General features: G+C 42.5%; 1 protein-coding gene and 1 pseudogene across 2 annotated transcripts in view; one reads left to right on the top strand and one right to left on the bottom strand.

The window, feature by feature from the left end:
• The window catches only part of LOC308513775 (phosphatidylinositol 3,4,5-trisphosphate 3-phosphatase TPTE2-like), a gene marked incomplete at both ends in the record, with an annotated part of 89,338 nt that overhangs the window by 28,507 nt on the left and 48,513 nt on the right, over positions 1-12,318 (bottom strand). The gene's annotated exons all lie outside the window — the stretch shown is intronic.
• On the top strand, positions 2,986-4,154 carry LOC308513037 (cyclic AMP-dependent transcription factor ATF-1-like; annotated as a pseudogene). The gene is made up of 2 exons: positions 2,986-3,885; positions 4,108-4,154. The product of its transcript is annotated as a cyclic AMP-dependent transcription factor ATF-1-like (transcript).

The following is a 12,318-nucleotide window of genomic DNA, read 5'->3' as shown; positions in this document are numbered from 1 at the left end:
TGCCAATGTTGTCTCTGATAAGGGTTTAATCTTCAACATTTACAGGGAACTCATACAATTTAACAAAAGGAAGATAAATAACCCAATAAAAAAATCAGCAAAGGACCTGAATAGTCATTTTTTCAAAGAGGACATACAGAAGGCTGAGAAACATATGAAAACATGCTCAAAGTCACTGATCATCTGAGAGATGCAAATAAAAACAACAATGAGGTACCATCTCACACCTGAAAAAATGGTATCATCAACAAATCAACAAATGACAAGTACTGGAGAGGATGTAGAGAAAAAGGAACCTTTGTGCAGTCCTGGTGGGAATGCAGACTGGTGCAGCCACTGTGAAAAACAGTATGGAGTTTCCTCAAAAAGTTAAAAATGGAACTCCCATTTGACCCAGTAACACCACTTTTAGGAATATATCCCAAGAAACCAGAAACACCAGTTAGAAAGGATATATGCACCCCTATGTTCATAGCAGCACAATTTACCATAGCTAAGATCTGCAAACAGCCTAAGTGCCCATCAGCAGATGAGTGGATTAAAAAACTGGCACATGTACACAATGGAATACTATCTACACTAATAAAAGAGACAAATGGTAATTGGCATACGGCGCTACCCTTTTCATTGGCTAATCAGGGCTATATGCAAATTAACTGCCAACTAAGATTGGCAGTTAACTGCCAACAAGATGGCGGTTAATTTGCATATGTAGGCACAATGCAGGGAGGCGAAAGGGAAAGCAGGAAGAAGCCCCCTGCCACTGACAGTGATCGGAAACCCAGGGGGGAGCTAAGAGCTGGGGGGCAGGGCAAAGGCGGCCCTGGGGCCGCCTTTGCCCTGCCCCCCAGCCATGATCGGAGAATCAGGCGCCTTTGCCGCCCTGGCCAGTGATAGCAGGAAGTAGGGGTGGAGCCAGCGATGGGAGCGGGGCATGGTCGAAGCTGGCAGTCCCAGGAGCTAGGGGTCCCTTGCCTGGGCCTAAAGCGAAGCCCACAATCGCTGGGCCGCTGCAGCTGCGGGTCCCCACTGCCTGGGCCAGACGCCTCAGCCAGAGGCGTCCTGCAGGGTCAGGGGCGGAGCCCACACGATCGCAGTGCTGCCCCCCCCCGCTGCCACTGCAGGTCCCCGCTGCACAGGCTGGACGCCTAGGCCAGAGGCGTTAGGCCTGGGCAGGGGCGGAGCCTGCAACCGCGGGGAGCTGGGGGTCCCTTGCCCAGGCCTGACACCTCTGCCAGAGGCCTCAGGCCTGTTCAAGGGGCCGATCTGGTGATTGGTGATCGGAGGGTGGTGAGGGTCAACTCCTCTGGCTGAGGCATCAGGCCTGGGTGGGGGGCGGAGCCAGAGATTGGGGGGATATGATGGTCCTCTTGCCCAGGCCTGAAGCCTGGGTCAGAGGCATCAGGCTTGGGCGGGGGGTGGAGCAAGCGATCAGAGGGAGATGGGGGTCCCCTGCCCAGGCATGATTCCTGGGCCAGAGGCCTCAGGCCTGGGCGGGGGCCAGAGCCAGTGATCGGGGGGAGATGAGGGCCCCCTGTCCAAGCCTGACACCTGTGGCGGAGGCGTCAGGCCTGGGCAAGGGGCCGATCAGGCGATCAGAGGGTGATGGGGGTCAACGCCTGAGGGCTCCCAGTATGTGAGAGGGGGCAGGCTGGGCTGAGGGACACTCCCCCCCTCACACACACACCCAGTGCACGAATTTCGTGCACCGGGCCCCTAGTCTATATATATAAAATCCTAATATGCAAATAGACCAAATGGGGGAACAACCAAACAACTGAACAACCCAAGAACTGGTCACTATGACGTTCACTGACCACCAGGGGGCATGTGCTACACATGTCAGGTATTGGCAGCAGGCAGAAGATCTCGTCACATGTCGGGCATTGGCCGTAGGGCAATGGTGGAGCAGGTGAGAGGGGCTGCCAGACCAGGGTGGGGTGCCAGTCGCTGTCATCAGGGCGAGCCTCTGGTGGTTACTGAAAATTCTTTTCTCCTGCATGCCATGGTCCCACCAGGCTCTTGTACCTGCTGCTGGCGCCAGCCCCTCTTGTACCAGCTGCCAGTGATGGAGCTGCCACTTGCACTCGCTGCCAGGCCTGGGGCTGGCCCCAATCGCTCAGCGCCGGCAGCGGGTGTGAGCGGCGGCTCCCAGCCCTGATCGCCCCTCAGGGCTTCTCCATCTCCCCTTGCTCCTGAGGGGCAATCAGGGCTGGCAGCTGTCTCTTGCACCTGCTGCCGGTGATGGCCCCACTCACACCCAGTAGCCGGCTCTAGAGCTGCTGCTTGCACCCACTGGTGTGCCCAGTGCTGGTCCTGATCGCTCGGTGCCGTCAGCAGGTGTGAGTGGCTTCTCCACCTCCCCCTGCTGCTGAGGGGTGATCGCACCAGCAGCCAACCCTCGCAATTGGGTGTCAATTGGGGAAAAAGGAAAAAAATGTAATACTTTAAACCATATATATATATATATATATATATATATATATATATATATATTATCTAGGAATATATCTAACCAAAATTACACAGGGTTTTCTGTGCAGAAAATGAAAAAAGTTATAAAGAGAGATTGAAGAACACCTAACTAAATGAGGGGCTATCTCCCTTCATGGATGAAAGAATCAGAATTGTAAAAATTTCAGTTGTCTTCAATGCACAGATTCAATGCAATTCTAAACAACATTGAATCAAAATCAAATGTATTTGTGTGTATGTGTTTATGTGTGTGTAATTTGACTAGCTGATTACAAAAGTTATATGGAAATGTAGATGGTCTATTAAGACCCAAACAATTGTGAAGGAGAGCAAGATGGGTGGACTCCCTTGACTGGGAATCGGGAATAATAGAAAGCTAAGTAAGGTAGTTTTGCTACAGGCATACAGACAAAGGAAAGGCTAATGAACAGAAAAGAAAGTTCAGAAATAGACCATGTCCTGCAGAACAGTAAAGAAATGAAAGTCTAGTTCCCGCCCCAGAGAGCGGCGAGGCTACAGCCACAGTTGATTATGGAAGATTCCCACAAGAGTACTACTTCAGACACAGACCTCAGCCTGGTTCCACAGTTCAGGGAGCTCATATTTCTCATATCGCTCAACAGATGTCACTAAGAGGATCTGCGCCAGTGACAACTGTACCTCTTCCTCGAGAGCAAGTACAGGTTCAGAGGGTCATCCGGACGGCTCAGTCTTGTGTAATTCACCCACCACACGTGCAAGTGGTATCATCTTTATCAGAAAGTGAAGAATCTCAGGGCTCATCTGATAGCATAGGCTCCTCACAGAAAGCCCATGGGATCCTAGCAAGGTACCCATCTTACAGAAAAAATTTGAAAGATATATCTTCTGAAGATACACAGGGCAGAAAAGGAGACAGAGAAAATCCTGGAGTTTCTGCTGTCACTTATATGTCTGCTCCAACTTCCATCTATCAGAATAGCACCAGACAGTACATTGCCATTGCCCCCCAATGGAGCCTTATAGCTGGCCAGTCCAGCACAGATGGAGTACAGGGACTTCAGACACTAACCATGACAAATTCAGGCAGTACTCAACAAGGTACAATTCTCCACTATGCACAGCAAATACTTGTGCCCAGCAACCAGGTGGTTGTACAAACTGCATCAGGAGATATGTAGACATTTCAGATTCATACCACACTTTCAGCTACTTTGCTGCCACAAACTGTGGTGATGACATCTCCTGTGAGTCTTACATCTCTGACAACTAAGACAGATGATCCCCCGTTGAAGAGAGAAAAAAGGTAGAATCAAAACAGAGAAGTGCTCTAGAATGTTGCAGAAAGAAAAAAGAATATGTGAAATGCCTGGAAAATCGAGTTGTAGTCCTGGAAAAATCAAAATAAAACTCTAATAGAAGCCCTAACTGGTTTGGTTCAGTGGATAGAGTGTCAGCCTGCGGACTGAAGGGTCCCAGGTTCGATTCCGGTCAAAGGCATGTACCTTGGTTGCAGGCACACCCCCAGTAGGGAGTGTTCAGGAGGCAGCTGATCTGTGTTTCTCTCTCATCGAAGTTTCTAACTCTCTATCCCTCTCCCTTCTTCTCTATAAAAAATCAATAATATATATATATTTTTAAAAACTCTAATAGAAGAGTTAAAAACCTTGAAGGATGTTTATTCCCATAAAAGTGTTTGATATTTGAGAAAGAAAATATTTTGTGGATTTGCCTAAAAATTAAATGATTTTTTCTTTTTAGTGGAGTTACACAAATTAAAAGGTAAAAAGATTTAGGCTTTGGAAACTCACCGTCTTATGCAAGAGAATTGGTAACAGAGGATAAAGTGGAATATGACCTCAAGGAAGATACTGGCACAACTGGAAACTCTATAAAAAAAACACTAAAGAAGCAGGAAGTAAATACTAACTAATCTGAATTTTCTAAATAACAGTAGTTGTCAATAATCCAAAAATGGCAGACAAGATGAAATTTGGTAAATTTTCAAAATTAAATCAATTTACCCTATAGGTCTGCATTTCATGCTGTTTCCTAAAATTAACTCTTTTCAATTGTGTGCATGTGTATGTATTTTATTTCTGCCAGTAAATTCTAAATTACCAAAAGAAAAACTAATGCATAACTAAATGTAATAATTATGTGTTCTGATTACATATACATATTCTATTGTCAAGTCTTTTAAATGGCTCTTAAGTTTATTTATTGGACTTGGGAGAGTTTTGAAGAGTGGGAAAAACAAATTTTGAGCCCTTGTCCTAACAGACATCTAAGGTACATGAATGGGGTGTAGTGTTTTTGTACATTTATTATCAGAATGGAAAGAAAACCATTTAAAAGTTTGACACTTTTAAATAGTTGTTTTTTTGGGTTATTCTGGGAATGGTGGTTTTCTACAAATATATAGCAGATTGTTTTTTGATTCTATATTCTGTAAGCAGTTGAATACGCATTACTTATTCTGTTGTGCTTTAATAGAATGGAATGCTTACAGGCCCTTAAAGTGATATTAAAGTTTTTTTTAAAAAAAAACACAAAAAACTTCTGAAGATGCATACCAAAGTTTCCCAAGAGTATTTTATAATCAATTTAATGTAACACTTATCAGAATAAAATAATACAGTTATTAAAGCAATTTTGTGCTAGAGACTATTTTGTAATGTAGTGAATGGTATATTTATAAAAGTGATTATCAATATATTTTTATAGCTAATCTTTATAAATTCTAAAGTCGAGTTTTTAATGATTATTTAAAATGTTTATATAGTTTGTTTAGTAAAATAAGTTTTTGCCTCTCAAAGTATCATTTTTATATTATGAAAGTAAAGTTTCACATTGGCTAATATCTGAATCCTAAGTTTGATATACAGTTTTTCCAAAGTTCACAAATGCTGTTAGTATACCAATATTTAACTTCTGTTTTTCAATTTCTATACACTTTGAAATTGTAGTGCAAAACTATTATGTGTTTCTTATACAATATGTATCATATTGTTGTCTATGAAATTAAGACATTTGATAAAATTAAGTTTGCTGAACGTAAAATACATTGCTTGATATATAAATGACAAGCTCCTGATAACCATTCTATTAATTATACTAAGTATAATGTATTTCTAGCTTTTAAATGGGATCATTTTTCAATTCTGGTCTTCATAACCTATTTTAAAAGAGAATATGTTGTATGTTTTAATTGATTCAGAACCAACTGCAATAAACTAATGATATTTTTTGTTCTAAAAAAAAAGAAATAAAAGTCCAATCAGTGTGCTGAAACAATTGAATAGTCATATGGTAAAATATGAAATTTGATTCTTTCATCATATCACACACAAAGATCAATTTCAAATGGAATGAACATTCTATAAGATAATACAGGAGAATGCCTTTGAAACTCATCAGGACATAAAAACACCTTATTAAGAGAAAGTATGATATAGTACATCAACTATGTTAGAAGTAAGATTTCTGTTAACCAAGTGATATTCAAAAAGAAAAAGAAAATTACAGTGCAGAAAAAGTTTCTTGCAATACATAGAACAAATAGCAGAGTTGAAAATCCAGAAAACATAAAGAACTCCTATAAGTCAACTGGAAAAAAATAATCTAGGAGAAAAATGGACAGGAAAATTAAACAGAACTTTACAAAGAAAGATATCCAAATTGCTAATAAACCTATGAACAGTTTCTCAATCTTATTAGTAATCTAATTAGTAATTAGAAAGGCAAATGAAAGCCATAATGAGATACAACTTTGAAATTGTACTGCAATTGAAAAACATGTGAACACAGAATAATATAAATTCCCTCTCAACAGCAACAACAAATTTTAATTTGAAATGAATGCTTTCCTCCAAACAGAGACTTAGCTTTAATTATCAGAAAACTGAAGTCAATTGCTTACACTATGAGTGTGAAATGGCCATTTTTGTAAGTAAAAAAATGGTAAAAAACAAAACCTGGCAATTCCATATTATTCAGCTTCTATGTTTTCTATTTATCCGTGGCATTGTAATTTATTATATATATATCCTATATAATAAAAGAGAAACATGCAAATTAACTGTCCCTCCGCTATACTCAAGCTATGCCACAAGCCACACCCACAAGCCAATCAGGAGCAAGTATGCAAATCAACCCAACTAAGATGGCAGCGACCACGATGCTGGAGTGAGCAGGAGGCTTGGGTTGCCCCCAGCGATGGAGGAAGCCAAGCTTCCCGCCTGCCCTGGCCGGCCCTCGGCTCTGCTCAAGTCTACAAATTTTCAATTATAGAAGATAAATAAATCTCAGATACCTGCTTCCAGATGGCAATGGCCTCTGCTCAAGGCTACAAAATTTCAATTATAGAAGATAAATAAATCCCAGAAAAAAGAAAAAAGAAAAAAAGGAGAGGCTGGGAGCTTGGGTTGCCAGGGGGGCGTGGCCAGCCTGAAAACGGCCCTAGGAGCCTCACCCAGGCTGACCACACCCCCATGGGATGAGGGTCCCCACTGCGGGGCTTGGCCAGCCTGCAAACAGCCATCAGACCCTCACTCATGCTGGCCAGGCACCCCAGGTGGCCCCCTCACATTGAAGGGGCTGTGGCTGGCCTGCAAACAGCCATCAGACCCTCCCAAGGCTGGCCGGGCACCTCAGCAGGACCCCCACCTTGATCCAGGACACCCTTCAGGGCAAACTAGCCAGCCCCCACCCGTACACCAGGCCTCTATCCTATATAATAAAAGGGTAATATGCAAATTGACCCTAACAGCAGAACGACTGGGAATGATTGGTCACTATGACACACACTGACCACCAGGGGACAGACGCTCAATGCAGGAGCTGCCCCCTGGTGGTCAGTGCGCTCCCACAGGGGGCGCTCTACTCGGCCACAAGCCAGGCTGATGACTGCCAGAACAGTGGTGGTGGCGGGAGCCTCTCCTGCCTCCTCAGCAGTGCTAAGGATGTCCGACTGCAGCTTAGGCCTGCTCCCCGCTGGCAAGTGGACATCCCCTGAGAGCCCCAGGCTGAGAGTGATGTCTGACTGCCAGCTTAGGCCCGATCCCACGGGGAGCTGAGGACCATCCCCTCCCCCCCCCCTCCCGAGTGCACAAATTTTTGTGCACTGGGCCTCTACTCTAATATATATATATATATATATATATATATATATATATATATATATATAATATTTCAACCTATGGAACGAACAATAGAACTTGCCAACTACTAATGGGCTTAAAACTAATTTTCATGTAAAATTAAAACTTGATTCTACTCAATCAATAAGGCAATATTAAAGTATTGTGCTTTCCTGGAATTCATTTGCTGGATTTACAATGGCTTTAAAAATTTTTATCCCCACCAAAATCAACTTTGTATCATTATACTATAAACATTTCAGATAATTTTTGGTTTATGAAATATCATTGTTTTGGGCACTTTTAACCTTAAAAGGTTCTTACAAAGTTAAAAAAAAAATCTTAAAATAAAATTAAAGGGTCTGATGATTTCTAAAGTTAAACACAGTTTTCATTTTGACTGATATTTTGAGAAATTAAAAATGAAAAAACTGATAGTAAAGAAGGGAAAACATGCTCAATCTTTCTTAGTTCTTTTATGCCTGTTTTCTTTCCTTCTTTTCTCTCTCCCTACCTCCCTTTTTCCTTTAGTCTTCTTTAAAATTTTGTTTTATTGCTTAAAGTATTACAAAGAGTATTACATATGTCTCCTTTCCTCCCAGCCTTGACCTTCCCCGAGCCTCCCCTACCCCCCCGTGTCTTATGTCCATTGGTTATGCTTATATGCATGCATATACGTGTTAGGTTGATCTCTTACCCACCCACCCCCACCCCCCGCCGCCAACACTCCCCGGCCTTCCCGCTGTAGTTTGACAGTCTGTTCGATGCTGCTCTGCCTCTGTATCTATTTTTGTTCATCAGTTTATAATGGTATTTATTATCCATAAATGAGTGAGATCGTGTGGTATTTTTTTTTCACTGACTGGCTTATTTCACTTAGCATAATGCTCTCCAGTTCAATCCATGCTGTTGCAAATGGTAAGAATTCCTTCTTTTTTACAACAGCATAGAATTCCATTGTGTAGATGTACCACAGTTTTCTAATCCATTCATCTGCTGATGGGCACTTAGGCTGTTTCCAAATCTTAGCTATAGTAAATTGTGCTGTTATGCATATAGGTACGCATATATCATTTCTGATTGGTGTTTCTGGTTTCTTGGGATATATTCCTAGAAGTGGGATCACTGGGTCAAATGGGAGTTCCATTTTTAACTTTTTGAGGAAACGCCATACTGTCTTCCATAGTGGCTGCACCAGTCTGCATTCCCACCAGCAGTGCACGAGTATTCCTTTTTCTCCACATCATCTCCAGCACTTGTCATCTGTTGATTTGTTAATGAGAGCCATTCTGACAAGTGTGAGATGGTACCTCATTGTTTTGATTTGCATCTCTTGGATGACTACCGACTTTGAGCATGTTTTCATATGTCTCTTGGCTTTCTGAATGCCCTCTTTTGAAAAATGTCTATTTAGGTCCTTTGTCCATTTTTTGATTGGATTGTTTATCTTCCTTCTGTTAAGTTGTATGAGTTCCCTATAAATGTTGGAGATTAAACCCTTATCAGTGATAACACTGGCAAAAGTGTTCTCCCATGCAGTGGGCCTTCTTGTTGTTTTGTTGATGGTTCTTTTGCATGTATCTGTCCAATTTTCCCAACACCATTTATTGAAGAGACTGTCTTGACTCCATTGTATGTTCTTGTCTTCTTTGTCTAATATTAATTGAGCATATTGGTTCGGGTCGATTTCTGGGTTCTCTATCCTATTCCATTGATCTATATATCTGTTCTTGTGCCAGTACCAGGCAGTTTTGAGAACTGTGGCTTTGTAATACAGTTTGATATCTGGTATTGAGATCCCACCTACTTTGTTCTTTCTCAGGATCGCTGCAGCTATTCGGGGTCTTTTTTTATTCCAGATGAATTTTTGGAGAGTTTGTTCTAGGTCTGTGAAATATACCGTTGGTATTTTAATGGGGAGTGTGTTGAATTTATAGATTGCTTTGCGCAGTATGGACATTTTAATGATGTTGATTCTACCAATCCAAGAACATGGTATGTTCTTCCATCTGTTTGTGTCTTCCTCTATCTCTTTTTTCAACATCCTGTAGTTTTCTGAATAGAGGTCTTTTACCTCTTTAGTTAAGTTTATTCCTAGGTATCTTAATTTTTTTTGATGTGATGGTAAATGGGATTGCTTTTTTAGTCTCTCCTTTTGTAAGTTCACTATTGGTGTATAGAAATGCCATAGATTTCCTGGCGTTAATTTTGTATCCTGCTACATTGCCAAATTCATTTATTAAGTCTAATAGTTTTTTTTAAATATATTTTTTGTTGATTAAGATATTACATATGTGTCCTTATCCCTACGTTACCCCCTACCAGCCCCCCCCCCCGCTCATGCCCTCACCCCAGCCCCCCTGTTGTCCGTGTCCATTGGTTAGGCCTATATGCTTGCATATAAGTCCTTCGGTTGATCTTTCCTCCTTACCCCCACCCTCCCCTACCTTCCCTCCAAGGCCCGACAGTCCAATCAATGCCTCTCCGTCTCTGGATCAGTCCTTGTTCATCAGTTTATGTTGTTCATTATATTCCACAAATGAGTGAGATCATGTGGTATTTATCCGCTCTCCAGTTCCATCCATGCTGTGGCAAATGGTAAGAGTTCCTTTTTCTTCTTCCTCTTCTTAAAGAATACCTTTCAGCATTTCATATAATGCTGGTTTGGTGGTAATGAACTCCTTTAGCTTTTCTTATTCGTGAAGCTCTTTAACTGACCTTCTATTCTGAATGATAGCTTTGCTGGATAAAGTAATCTTGGCTGTAGGTTCTTAGCATTCATCACTTTGAATATTTCTTGCCACTCTCTTCTGGCCTGCATGGTTTCTGTTGAGAAGTCAGCTGACAGTCGAATGGGTACTCCCTTGTAGGTAACTGACTGTCTTTCTCTTGCTGCTTTTAAGATTCTCTCTTTGTCTTTTGCTCTTGGCATTTTAATGATGATGTGTCTTGGTGTGGTCCTCTTTGGGTGCCTTTTGTTTGGGGTTCTCTGCCCTTCCTGGACTTGTAAGTCTATTTCTTTCACCAGGTAGGGGAAGTTTTCTGTCATTATTTCTTCAAATAGGTTTTCAATATCTTGCCCTCTCTCTTCTTCTAGTATCCCTATAATTCTGATGTTGGTACGCTTGAAGTTGTCCCAGAGACTCCTTACACTATCTTCATATTTTTGGAATCTTTTTTCTTTTTTCTTTTTCGGTTGAGTATTTTTAGTTTCTTTGTATTTCAAATCTTTGACTTGTTTCTTGGGATCCACTTGTCTGCTGTTGGATCTCTGTATATTATTCTTTATTTCAGTCAATGTATGCTTAATTTCTAGTAGGTCCTTTTTCATATCCTCGAGGGTCTCACTAGATTTCTTGAGCGTCTCACTAAATTTATTGGCGGTTTCCATAAAATTCTTTAAAAACCTTATAAACGTGGTTTTGAACTCTATATCCAGTCATTTGCTTTTCTCCATTTCTGTCATTTGTGACCTGTTTCTTTGTCTCCGCATTTTTTATGCTTCCCTGTGTTGGTAGAGTGGTTTTGTGTGCTAGGTGTCCTTTAGGGCCTAGTGGCTCAGCCTCCCCAGTTACCTGAGGTGGACACTCTTGGTGCACCCCCTTGTGGGCTTTGTGCACAGTCTTGTTGTAGTTATGCCTTGATTGTTGTAGGATCACTGAGAGGAGTTGACCTCCAGGCCAATTGGCAGTGAGAATCGGCTGTGTCTGCAGTGGGAGAACTTCTGTGCTGAAGACACCCTTCTGGGGCAAGACTTGCTTCAGTGGGGCTTTGGTGCTCACTGAGTCTGCCCCCTGGGTGTGTCCCTTATGGATCTGAGGAGTTGTAATCCGGATGGTCCCCCTCTGACCACTGAGTACACTGGCTCTTGGAGGTTACCCAGCAGGAGCTATGAAGAGAACTGCAGATTCCCCTTCCTTTTTTGGAGTTTGGAGGTGACCTGATGAGGCCCAGCTGTGAAGCAATGCAAGCTGCTGTGGAGCCTTGGGCCTTCTCTTGGAAGTTCTGGGTCTGTGGCCCAGCTGCAGTTTGTTAGGTAATTATCAGGTTGCAAAGGGCCAGGGCATTCATATGCAAAAGCCTCTGCCACAGCCTGGGTGGGGCGGGGTCTCAGGGAATCAAAGGGTGGAGCAAGGAACTATTGGGGATTCTCAGCCCTGCCCTAAGGGGCCGAGCGAGTCTCAGTGTCCTGATAATTTAATTGCTGCAAGCACCTCTGAGGGAAAGCCGCCCTCGAGTTCCGAGTTCTGCCCGCTGCCAGACAGTCCAGTTTCTCCCGGTATGAGTCCTGGGTCCCCAGAGACTTCCCGGAACCGGAGTGCAGAGCAGTCGGGAGCTTGTGACTCCCTCCCGATTCAAAAAGACAGCCGAGTCCTCAGGTACCAGCCCCTTTCCACACACTCTCGAGCCTCCGTACCTTTGCACTTTACTTCTACAGCTCCTGACCCTCAATGTGCTTTTCTCTTTCCTTCTAGTTGTAGAATTTCCACTCCGCCAGCCTTCCTGTAAGTTCTGGATGATGTCCATTTTGTCTTTTTATTGTGTTTTGAAGTTGTTGTAGGAGGCAGCAATTTCAGTGTTTCCTTATGCCACCATCTTAGTTTCTCCCTAATAGTTTTTTGATGGAGTCTTTAGAATTTTTTATGTACAATATCATGTCATCTGTGAATAAGGACAGTTTTACTTCTTGTTTTCCAATTTGGATGCCTTTTATTTCTTCTTC

Source organism: Myotis nattereri (assembly GCF_964212035.1).
Source record: "Myotis nattereri genome assembly, chromosome: 2".
NCBI classification, from domain to species: Eukaryota; Metazoa; Chordata; class Mammalia; order Chiroptera; family Vespertilionidae; genus Myotis; species Myotis nattereri.
This window is presented reverse-complemented; position numbering and strand designations above follow the sequence as displayed.